Here is a 13450-nt window from a genome sequence, read left to right on the forward strand (position 1 = left end):
CACCACAGTAGTCACAGTCCTGGCCACCTGCCACTCGTCATCTCTTTCTGGGGTCTCCACCAAAACACATATATCTGACCTGGTTTCTGCACCATAAAGGTGCGTCCACAGCACCACCTCACTGTTAGGGGGCAAATAGACTGGGTCTTGGCGAGTCAACCTGGCCACTCCAATTTGTCCATCAGATGATTCATCCTGTGAAACCTTTTGACAGAAAGCAAAAGCACGCTCCCACTCTCCCTTTGCTTCACATGACATAGTTGTACCAAAGACAGTCAGGCCAGGGTGTACTCCCTGAAACAGCTCTTTCCAGCAATGTGAAATGACGTTCATCCCTAGGACACCTCTTTCAGCACTTAGGCACTCATCCTTTACAAAAATAACCCCTTTACCTGGCACAGTGACTCCTTCCACTGAAAAATCCAAAATGGCGTAGCCAGTATATGGGATCTGTAGTCCATTAGCTGCTTTTAAAGAAAGCCAATGCAGATCTTGTGGGCTTCGCTTCTGCTCTTCACTCAGCCATTTCTGAAAGAAGGTTTCACTGAACAATGTAACTTGTGAGCCTGTATCAAGCAAGCAGGGCAATTTTACTCCCGCAACAACAACTTCAACTCCTGGACACGTCCCTACCAGGGATGGTTTGCAAGTGTGGTTTCCCTGGTCCCCCTCCCCAACCACCTGGCTCTTGGTGGTTGGGGCTGTCAGTTTAACTGCCCCCTCCTCAGTTGACAGTACCTCTGGATGTGACCTGCTTTCCCACAGCCTCTGCAGATTGGTCTGCCCCGGTCATCCCACTCCAAAGCCTGATGACGCCTGGGGGGAGCAGTATAGCGGTCTTCCCGAACAACCCCTCTAGGGGATAAGGGCTGGTCTCTATGCACCATAGTCTGAGGAGAGAGCTGGCGTTTAATCTCATCAGTTAAAGCTTCTTTAAGAGCAGAAAGTTGGTCTGTAATTTCTTTCCTGACTTCGGCTCTTACTGTCTCCCTCCACTCTTCTAGGCTAGGTGCAACCATGGATTGATTTAACTGTGGCACCGAGATGCGGGAGGCACAAACAGGCTCCATCTTCAGCTCAGCTTCCAATGCTCTCCTTCGTTACACACCTCAGAAAAGGACAATGTAGGTTTTCTACGCACCTGCCTCTGAAGTTCCTGTTGCACCACGCCAGGCCTCAAACCCAAGACAAGCTGGTCTCTAATAGTCATCTCGTCCTGGGCAGAGCCGGTTGGTTCCTGCTCTTTCCATGTGGAGAATAATTCTCGGAGACAGAGGATGAAAGCGGAAACTGTTTCCTCTTCCTGTTGGTGACATTTAAAAAATTGTGCACGGAGATGGGCTACTGGTGTTACACGCCCATACAGTCTCTTTAATTCGCTCAGCATGTCTACATTTGTTAATCGTCTTACTGGATTCAGAAGCCTCATCTCTCTTTTTGACTCACCCTCCAGTGCCCTATATATAAAGTCAATTTTCTGTTCCTCATTTAACCCTTGTGCTCTCAGCATAGCCTGTACCTGCCCACTCCATTCAGAAAAACTCATTTTACTTGAGTCACCATTAAACTTTGGGATCCATGGGACCCCCATAAACCAGGGCATCATCATTGCATTTATCACAGGCTGACTAAGTGGAACATTTTCCCGCCTGGCCCCCGTCCCTTGTGACACACTACACTCTGGAGGTTCAGGCTGTCCTTCATTTTCATCTGCCATTCTACACTGTGTGGTGTGGAAAGGGAGCCCTGCCGACTACGCCACTAATGTAACAGATTAAAATGTCTGTCAAATATAAATCCAAGTATAGATTCCCAGCCTCACCAACACAGCGAGAAAGAATTTTATTAATTTATCTTTAAAATGTAATTTATAATAACAGTATTAAAATAGCATTTCTAAGGCCCCGGGGAACAATGAAACCATGAATTATTCAATGTCCTGTCCCAGGGTACATAATACCCAAGTCCAATCCAGCACGGATTTAATGCCGGGTTTTCCCTGTTCCCAACACAGAATGTCTTGCTTCAGCGGGCTCCAGATCGATCACGTGATGACGCAGTGCTGCTGTCAATGGAGAAATTGGAAAAATCAATGAACAGTCAGTTCACGGACCGGCAACGTCAGAAAGAACAGTTGCAATTGGCTAGAGTTACAACTTTCCTTTTATATGCTTCATATGGACTCGTCAATGATACTGCCGTATCCGCTGCGCCACCACGCCCCTCGAATCTGGCACCTTCACAAAGTAAACAACAGCAACTAAAGCGGCTGCTTTAGCTCAATGCTACAAACATACACACGCAGTGTGGGAGAAAAAAACACTTCCCTTTAGTCAAGATTTTTGTGAGCGTTGACACTGCGGAACTACGAGGCGTCCCCACCAACACCAACGATCCGGTCAGCGAAATCAACGAAGGAAAATCGGATCTCCAAGCCAATCTGCTGCAGCACTCGGCGCGTCCATCCATCCAGAACAACCACATAGTAAGGAATCTAGCTTCCGTTTATTGGGAATAGTCTAATCAGGTGGCAAATTAAATCGCTGATATGATAAGGGTTCACAGGTGTGTCAATTAGTATTTGTTGTTGCATTTCGTGAAAGAGGGAAAACAGTCATATTAAATGTCCAACAATATCACAACAACCAATACAACAAACCAATCCACTGCAAATCAAAAAAAAAAAACTCACAGCAAACAAATACGAAATTTAAGAGGAAATCACTACAATCAATAACAATTTCCAGAATAAAAATAAAGTTAAAGTTAACCCATTAATCACACTGCTCTACTGGTTTAATACCACATGACATACTTATTAGTGATACTTTTCTGCATGATTTGTCTGTTGGCAACATAAACCGTTAATAATAATAATATATAAAATAATAACACAGTATGGTCTGTACTGCTCACGATACCACTGAGCATGTGCACGATCACATAACGTTAGTAGTGGGGCGTGATCAAAGGAGCAGCAGCTCATAAATATGTAAGACTAGCTCAAAACGGCACAATCTGAACTGCCCTGAAACAGAGGCTACTAGAGATGGGTAACAATCTTTTCCTACAAGCTATTTCGAGCAAACAACTTTTGAAACATGCTTTATGGAACTCATACAACTATTTAACTTGTGGAAAAGCTATTATAATATGGGCACTTTAATTTTTGTAACTTTACAGATCTTTTATGTGCACAGACATCATTTAACACTCTAAAAACAAAGGAAAACATGCAAACTGACAATTTGACCCCTTTATTAAAAAGCTGTGTGTGATAGCATTGTTGTTGCTGACTATAGATGGTAAATCTCCAATGTTAATTGCGAGGGCCAAAGGTATATGGTCTGTTATTGTGACCCCATATTTAATACCCATATTCTCTATGGCTGCATGCCCATCAGCTGTACTAAAACAATGGTCAAGCCATGATGTTGAGTGCCAGGCTTCACTTATGTATGTATAACTATCTGCAGACAACAGTACTCTACTTGATAGAGTGAAGTTATTATCTTCACTGAAGCAGATCAGATGCTTACCAAATAATGAGTTACTGTCATTGATATCAGCATTCATAACCCCAACAACATATACACTGCAGATGCTATTATCTTGAATAAAAGTGTTTAAAAAGCCAGTCTATTTAAATATTCAACCTCATTTTTACTAGACTCATATGGAGTATAAACATTTAAAATGACAAAATTATTACATTTATATATATTGTACACCTATAGACAAGTCAACATCAAGCCTGATCGGCTTTATCACAGCATCAAGCTTTTTATCCCAGAGCACAGCCACCCCACCTGGGATTCTGCCTCTGGCTATAGCCTTGCTCGTTGACTCTCCCACTGCAAGAAAGTTTTCATTAAGAGTGTTCAGTTTCTATAAATCTTGTTTAGCATTAAAAGTCTTTTGTAAACATAAAATGTCACATTCTGTGAGCAAACTGTCCACCACAACATGTCGAGCTTTATCCCCTGTGCTCTGTCCAGGTGCAGGCCACGGTAGTTTTAAAACAGTACCTGAATTGACATTTTCATTCCAACGGGTTAACACCAGAGGGCCCATTTGCCTTCCTTTCGGATGGCACACGACATAAACCAGCAACACTGGCCTTACGTGGCTCATAATAATGCCTTATTAGTGCTCCTTCTGACCAGAGCCAGGAGTGTACATTTCAACAATATCATTACATTCAGCAGTCACTTTAAAAGAGCCAACCCTGCTATGTGCAGTATCTATTTTTTTGACAGGTGACCACTCTATTAAGTTTGGTCTAATATGATTATATAGAGGGTTTTCACTGACGTCACATTCTGGGCGGTAACCCGGATGCGCGGCCATTGTGGAGGCACTCAGTGTAAAGAACTGAACGGAGTACAATGGAGTATTGTGCGCTTTGGATACTTTAAGTGAATTTACAGTTGTCTAAACAACATAAAACACGTCTAAGATGCAAAGGCATATAGGGAAGGACTTGTATTTCGAGAAATTACAATTTATAGTCGGTGCAGATCCTTACGAGTTAGCTCCCTCTTCTTGGATTCGTGACGACCCGGCGATTCTTCCTTCAGTTGCATCACGCCAAGCACATTATGTCAGTGTCAGTTTTATTTATATAGCAAATTTAAAATAGCCAGTTTCCTACCAAAGTGTTTACACATTCAAGTTCAAAATGGTGCGCAACGTTTTGCTACGGTTTCCGGGTTGAACGGCAGGTATTCTTGAAATGGTATGCACCGATGTGCAACAGGATTTGAGATATGTTTCTCTTGTTTGGTGGGTGTGTCAGAACTGCAGTCAAATCAGCAGCAACATGTAAATAAACCATGCGGTACTAAAGAGACAGCTCACACAATGGGTTCAAGATGAAATGTTTTCTTTCGTTCTGGACGGCAAGGGCAGTGACTGTAACATTGAGCGCATTTTACAGTATTAAACACGTATTTATTTATCAGGCTCTGGAAACATTAAAAAAATAACACAAAGCATGGCCTCTCAGCTACCATAGTTGCAACTATTGCGTCATCACAACAGGGTGTTCAGTGCATAACTGTTTCTGTTTAATAAACGTTGTTTAACGTTTTGTCGGGGCTGAACGCAGCCCTGGTTCTATTAAGTGACAGCGTTAAAATGCATTTTGTGGTTTCCTTTAATTGAAAATCTTAAGGTAAGTTTGGGGGACTTAAAGGGCACTGAATTCAGAGAATCACTCATACGACTCTCTCTCAGATTGGCTGTGATTAGGACAGAAGCATGAGGCCGCAGGCAGTCAGAGGATGATGAAAGTTTGACCAAATAGTCAAACAGGTAAGATCTTAAAATAATAGTGAGGTAGAGGTGTTTGGGGTAAAATTTGTCACATAGTACAATAGGAAACTGAGGCCCTGTGTTTTTGTATTTATTTAAGAAATAAAGTTGAATGGAAGGTTGTGTGTGTTGTAGGTCAGTACTGTTTGGTTCAAGTGAGAAAAATTTGTATTTAAAATAAACGTGCAAAAAAACTGACTTTACAATCGGATCAAATTCAAAACATAAACTTTATGCAAAGTGAAGATTCTTAATAAAGTCACATGACAACTACTGATGATTTGATTGACAGCACTGCCATCTAGTGGATAAATGAAGAATTACAATATTAAATGCTGCAAGTACTGTATCTTGAGAATTATATATTCAGTAGATGTGTTAAATTGTTTATTTATTAAATGTAGAAATGTTGTGTTTTTTAGCACCTTTGTTGTATTTATATATTTAGCAACAGATATTTACTTTTTTTTATTTACTTCAGTTTTATACTACATGCACTCTCTTCTTATTTGTTTGTTTAAAACAGAATTTAAAGCTGAATTAACCACATAATGTTTAGTTTAAATGTGCAATACATTTTATTTAATAAAACTGCATATGAAGTGCATTCATCTTTTATGTTTATATTAAAGTGTGTGAAGTGATCATAAAGTTTCCTGTACATCTGCACACAACAGGATTTGATGCTGAATAGATACTGAAGTGTTTCCTTACTCTCAAATCAGTCTCATTTATTTGATGTAAATTTATCTTCACTCTTGCAGGTGTTTGTCTCCTCTGAACATGGAGGGAGGAGCGTCGTTCATCAGCGCTGACGTTCTGCTGATATATATGGAGAAAATCAAAAATATCTCTTCTGATTTGTCACTCAAGTTGTTTGATGATTTCCTTTCTTATTTCTAATAAGGTAACAGAGAGCGTGAATGGTCTCTCTCTCTCTCTCTCTCTCTCTCTCTCTCTGTCTCTCTTTACATTGACTTCTCATTTTTCTCTATCAGTCTGTGTGTACAGTAGAGGGTTATGGAGATCTGTCTCACACTCATTTTACTCTCCTCTGTAGTAATGACCATTACTGCTGGTAAGTACACACTTGGTTCTTAAACCAATTTGACATTTTAAATAATTAATGCTGTTATTTCTTTTTAATACATATTTCTTTTAATAAGTGATGTTTTGTGGATTTGTTTCAGATTTGAATGTGAGGTTGGTGAACGGTGGCAGTCGTTGTGCTGGTAGAGTTGAGGTTCTTCATGATGGTCAGTGGGGAACAGTGTGTGGTGATTATGGTTGGGATCTGACAGATGTTGCAGTGGTGTGTAGAGAGCTGGACTGTGGTGAGGCTGTAGAGGCTCTGGGTAAGGCTCACTTTGGAGAAGGATCAGGACCAATCTGGTTGGATGGTGTGGACTGTAATGGATCAGAGTCCACACTGAAGAACTGTGGATCAAGTGGATGGGGTGTTAATAACTGTGAACATGATGAAGATGCAGGAGTCATCTGCTCAGGTGAACTTCTCTTAATATTGTCCTGTTATTATATCACAAAAAATGTCCTTTAATCATACTCTTACATGAAATACAAAGCTAATAGTTTGAACAGTTTAATGCATAGATTTCTGTAGTTTTGTTTTAAATAAAAATTTTTTAAAGCAAAATAAGTATAAATCTTACCCTTTATTTTTTATAATCTGATAAATGTATTTTTATAAATGTACTATAATGTATTAGAAGACATTTACATAATTATCTGTTATTTGTGTTTCAAATCATTTTTTATTTGAATTCACAGGTCACAAAGCTCCAAGACTTGTGAATGGATCTCATCTGTGCGCTGGAAGAGTGGAGCTGGTTCGTGGGAACACCTGGATGTCAGTGTGTGATGCTGTGTTTGATGATCAGGATGCAGAGGTTGTGTGTAGAGAGCTGAACTGTGGGGTTCCTGTACAGCTGCTGGGTGCAGATACTTTTGGTAAAGGAGAGGAGCAGGTGTGGACACAAGAGATTCAATGTACCGGTGAAGAGTCTCATATATCTCTCTGTCCATCAAAGCTTTCTTTCAAAGACAACTGCACTCATGAGAATGATTTTGGACTGATATGTTCTGGTAATATTAAAATATTTAAGGAAATAACATGCCAGCTAATAATCAATTATTGTGTTTCATACTGCTTTACTAAAATCTTTGTTCTCTCTCCAGGTTTCTCTGACCTCAGACTGGTGAACGGCTTTGATATCTGCTCTGGTCGAGTTGAGCGTCAGTATTTCAATAAATGGGGCTCAGTGTGTGATGAGTGCATGAATATGAGAGCTGCCAATGTCCTCTGTAGAGAGCTGAATTGTGGGATTGCTGTGTCTGTTGTGGGAGTGGACTGGTTTGGAGAGGGATCTGGTGAAATCTGGGCTGATGTGTTTGATTGTCAGGGGAATGAAACAAAACTCTCCGAATGTTCAATCTCTTCATGGAGTCGAGCTGAATCCTCTCATAAACAAGATGTTGGAGTCATTTGTTCTAGTGAGTGAACTTCACTCTGTCATTAACATGAAGTTACTGTAGTGTGATCGTAATCAATCTGAAAATGTCAAATCCTTTCTCCAGATTCCTCTCTGTCTCTTCATGATGGTCGAGTGAGGTTGTCTGGAGAGAGAGAGTGTGAGGGTGAGGTGGAAGTTTACATTCATCAGGTTTGGAGGAGAGTTCTGCTGGACTCCTGGAGTCTCACTGAATCCTCTGTGGTCTGCAGACAGCTGGGCTGTGGCTCTGTGCTGAACTTCACTAACTCCTCTTCATCCAGTGATGAACACAGTTATGAGTGTGTGATGGGCTTCCAGTGCTCTGGGACTGAAGATCATCTGAGGAACTGCAGCTCTCCACAAACTCTCAAGTGCAGCGTAACACAACAGCTGACAATCACCTGCCAAAGTCAGAATTACAATATCCTAATGTATTTGTAAATGTATTGGTTCATGAGCACTAACCATTCCTCTTTCTGTATCTGATCTCAGGTCAGCGGTCCATCAGGTTGGTGGGTTCTGGTGGAGATTGTGCAGGAAGGCTGGAGGTTTTTCACAAAGGCTCATGGGGTACAGTGTGTGATGACTCCTGGGATATTAAAGATGCTCATGTGGTGTGCAGACAGCTGCAGTGTGGAGTGGCTCTCAGTAATCAGCCAGTACCAGCCTGGTTTGGTCCTGGTTCTGGACCCATATGGCTGGATGATGTGAACTGTGAGGGGAATGAGACGTCACTGTGGAGCTGCTCTTCACCGGTCTGGGGAGATCATGACTGTAAACACAAGGAGGATGTAGGAGTCGTGTGCTCAGGTTAACAGAAACTGCAGTCATGTGGATGGCTGCTGTTTAAACATTTTTAAGAATAAATCTGTTTTTAGGACATTTCTATAACACAAAAATAGATTCATGCAAAGCTATATCCAGTATGAAATTCTGAGAATTATTTACTTTTGTACTTGTGTATTGTAAGAGGTTGATATAAGTTGTCTTTTCAATCTAGAGTTTAAAGAGCTCAGGTTAACTGAAGGCTGTGAAGGGAATGTGGAGGTTTTCTACAATGGATCCTGGGGTAATGTTTGCTACAATCAGATGAACAGAGACACAGCGAGTCTGATCTGTCAAGAGCTGAACTGTGGAAGATCTGCCAGTGAACCCAATTATTCAGAAGGACTGAGGTCTCAGAATTGGTTGGATTACTTTAAATGTCGATCACATGACTCCACTTTATGGCAGTGTCCATCTTCACCTTGGGGAAAGGATTACTATAGGACAGATGAAGTGGCCAACATTATCTGCTCTGGTGAGATGAAATTTAAGGTCTTGTGAGGTTTCTAATTATTATGTGTGTAATGTATTAAATAAACTGAGTCTGTATGTATTATCTAATGTTTAAAAAAATCTAAATGGTTGAACATTGTAGAAATTATAAAAAAAAATTGTTTTTGGCATTTTTCCATGTTATGATTTCAGAGACAGTGATTGATGAAGTTCCTCAGAGTCATCTGACATGTTCTACCTCAGCATCTCCTCATCAGAGACAATGTTCAAGTATATTTATGTGATAAATAAAACTGTATTAAATTGTAAAAATACACATATTCTCCATTTAAATCTCAGTTTATGTTTAACTGTGTTGTTGTAAATGTTGTTTGATGTGTGTGATGTAGATCATCTTCCTCTCAGACTGAGTGGAGGGAAGGGTTTGTGTTCGGGGAGACTGGAGGTTTATCATAACTCTGTGTGGGGTTCAGTCTGTGATGATCTGTGGGACATCAGAGATGCTCAGGTGGTCTGCAGGCAGCTGGGTTGTGGAGCACCATTGAGTGCTGATGGGAATGAAGCGTTTGGTGCTGGTGAAGGTGTTGTGTGGATGAACAGAGTCGAGTGCAGAGGGACTGAGATTCACCTGTGGGACTGTCCTCATGTCCTGAAAAATCACACTGACTGCTCACACAAAGAACAAGTTAGACTCATCTGTGCAGGTGAGAGGAAAACACTGAGAGATTAATTCATTATCATTTCAGTAATTATTTTTAATATGCAGGTTTTTTTTATTTTACAGACTCGTCAGTGTCTACAACTCCTGCCACAACAACAACATCAGCTTCTCCTTCAGTTTCTCAGACAAACAGGAGATCAGTGACTCCTCCACAAACTCCTCCTCTCTTCAATCCTCCAGTGGTTGTGATTGTACTGGGAGTTTTGCTCTTACTGCTCTTAGTGCCGCTGCTGATACTGATTCAACACAACAGAGAGATGAGGAGAGGTACAGAGATCCACACATCACATACAAGTACACATCTGACATATTGAACTACATCAACATCAATCTTACTACAGTCTTGTTCAGTGTATCATCAGTCATGTGTTGTGTTTGTGTGTCTACACTCACAGCTCTCTCTAAGAGGAGACACAGGACTCAGACTGAAGCAGTTTATGAAGAGATTGATCACAGACACACAAACACACACAAACACTTCACTCAGAGAGGTGAGACTTCTGTCTTATTCAATCAAATCAGATGTAGAAATATTAAAGTCAGTCTGATGTTTGTGAGTTGAGCTGATGTTCATCTATTATTAGTCCTGTTAAACCTCCGGCTTCAAACCACACAATTCCTCCACAGAGCTGCAGGTGTGTGTGTGTGTGTGTGTGTGTGTGTGTGTGTGTGTGTGTGTGTGTGTGTGTGTGTGTGTGTGTGTGTGTGTGTGTGTGTGTGTGTGTGAGATTATTTTTGGAGGTTAATGGGGAGGGGGGTTCATATGCTTGTAAGTTTATATGCAGGTGTGTGTGCTCTTCTTCCTGTCTGTTTGTCTTGAATCCGGTGAGAGATGAGTTCATGTCAGGATACAGGTGTGTGTTTGCAGAATGAAGTTAACTTATATTTTTAATGTCTAAATAATGTTTTAATAAAAATAAACTACTTTTATTTGAGGGTTAAGTGATAGGAAACATGATCATTAGCTCAATACAAGAACAATGAGATTCTATGCATAAAAAATCCACAGTAATTCAAATATACAACAATTCACAATAAACTATGAGTCTCATGCTCTTATTTTTATGTGTAAAGAATAAAAGGTTGAATATTATGATGATGTCACTAATGATCTGAAAGGTTTACTGATGACGTGAATCAGGAGAGAACTCAATAAGGTGTTTTTATTTATTTAAATACAGTTACAATAAAATATTTGATTTTTGGTTTAACATTATATTTTATTTATCTTTATTGTTGTAGAGGACATCCTAGATGATTATGATGATGTCATCATTATTGGACAGAGTTCTCGAGCTGTAACAGGTGAGTTGCACAGAGCTTTTATTATCATATTTTAATTTTAAATAGGCTCTTAATGAAAGAGGGATTTGTTAAATAAATTTTTTTTTGTGTGTGTATTAGAGGACATTCATGAGGAGTATGATGATGTGAAAAATATCAGTGCAAATGTGAGAAATTTGTTGGGTAGGTTGTTGTAACTTTCTTTATTCTGGTTAAAATGCATTATGAAATGAAAAATTGTTTATTACAAAGTTACGAAACACTCACTCTTACAAACTGATACAGTAATATAAAAACTAATCAAGAAATAAGCTACATTATAAAAAACAAGCATCTATAAATGTATTTTTCATAACATCTTGGTTCATAATGTTTTTCAAATGCTATGTACTGTATGTGTTGGCATTGTTCTAAGATACTGTAATATTGTGGATTTAAATGAACTCTTTTTTAAAATATTTAATTAACACAATTTACAATTTTGTTTTAATAACAGAAAGGAGGAGTCAACCAAAGATGGAGGTTTAATTCAATAAGCACAACCAATGATTCTGTTCATTAAATCATTACAGTCATAGCCGCTACTTTATTAAAACTTTATTAAAATGCTATTGTCATCATTTATAATTGTATTTTGATAGCAACACAAACTACAAATATGCAATTATATATTATACTAAATGTCTTTCTTAAAAGTAAATTAAAAGTCAGCTTTAGGAAAACAGCAGATGTCTAACAAAAGCAAAAGTTTGTATATATGTTATGTTCTCTAATACAGATGCGGCTGTAATGATTACAGTAATGGGATCTCAGCGAAGTTTAAGTTTTTAATTTGCCTTATTTGAAGCTTATATTCATACAGTTCTTCATACAGTACAGCAGAAATTTTAGTTCAGTTCTGGTCTTGTAATATAATTTTTTAAAACTTGATTCTGTGACAGATTTTTTGGCTCATTTAGTAATAATAATGCTCTTTTGTACTTAAGTACCTAATGAATCATATCATTCACTATTTATGTCAATTTTTTTGATAAAAATAGATAAAATCATAAAAATAATGTGCAATGCTGGGAGTTTGAAAGAGATCTGAGTTTTAAGAAATCGTAATGTGTGTTGTATTATTATTTTATCATAGAATTGAATCAATAAATTTACATGATTTACTCTGACTTTCATTATCAAGATTGTGATAAAATACTGATAAATAATGTGAATAAAGTGCTATTCTTTAAATAAATATTAACAATTTTTTGTTATTATATCATGATTTAAGACAAATTGTTAATTATTATTATTCATTTTGTTATTATAAACTAAATAATATTAATATGATATTATGTTCGGTCTGTTATTGGTAGGTTGTATTTGTTAACATTTGTAAATGCATAAGATAACATGAACTACCCTTGTTGCCATAACATATTCACATATATTTGTATGTTTAATCACAGATACATCAGAAACACTTTACAATAAAATGTTTATTGTTAGCATTAATAAATGCCTTAGCTAACATGAACTAACAATGAGCAATATAGTTTTTCAACATTTAATAATCTTTGTTAATGTTATTTATGTTAGTCCATTGTGCATAAAATCATTATTTATTTAACCAAGTTATTTATTGTTAGGTAATTATTTGCTAATGCATTTATCTTAACAAAAACAACCTTATTGTTGTCTAAGTGTTATCCTTTGATTTGTGTTATATCAAACTTTCTATTAAAATATTATTATCATAAAAAATAGAAAAAATAATTAATTGTAATAAATTAGTGTATCACAGCCATCTTCCGGATGAATTATGTGTTGGTCTATGAAATTGTTTTTCATTCTTGAAACCGAGAAAATGTGTAGAATGTGAATAAAATGAAACTTGGGGCATGAAAATTAATTTTATTTACAGAAAAGAGTGTTGATTCTAGTAATTCTACGCAAAAGTTTGACTTCTCTTATATAACATCTATTTAAACTCCAGCATAAACTCTAAACACAGCTCACTACAGAATGATTATTTTATAAATAACTAGTTTAACCAGACAGTTTATTAGCAGTTCATTTGTTTCCACACAAAGCACTTAACTAATGTGTAACTAAATTCTGTGAACTCAAAGCATCAGAGAGTTATCAATGCTTGTATTTAAATAAATCTGCATGCAGGCCTTTGATGCTCTAAATAAACTGGGATGTTTCCAGCAAAGTTTCCTCTAAGTTGTGTGATTTTTGTTCATACGAGGTGAAGGAGTCGTCGTGTTTCTCAGTGCTGATGTACTTTAATAAATATGGTAAGAAAGAAAAATGTGTCCTGTGATTTGTCGCTGAAGCTCTTTGTTGATTTCCT

At 38.1% G+C, this 13450-nt stretch overlaps 1 pseudogene; it reads left to right on the plus strand.

Annotated features, from left to right (window-relative positions):
* The window catches only part of LOC135774806 (scavenger receptor cysteine-rich domain-containing protein DMBT1-like), a 30938-nt pseudogene that overhangs the window by 12078 nt on the left and 5410 nt on the right, over positions 1-13450 (plus strand).

Source organism: Paramisgurnus dabryanus, chromosome 1 (genome assembly GCF_030506205.2).
Source record: "Paramisgurnus dabryanus chromosome 1, PD_genome_1.1, whole genome shotgun sequence".
Taxonomy (NCBI): Eukaryota; Metazoa; Chordata; class Actinopteri; order Cypriniformes; family Cobitidae; genus Paramisgurnus; species Paramisgurnus dabryanus.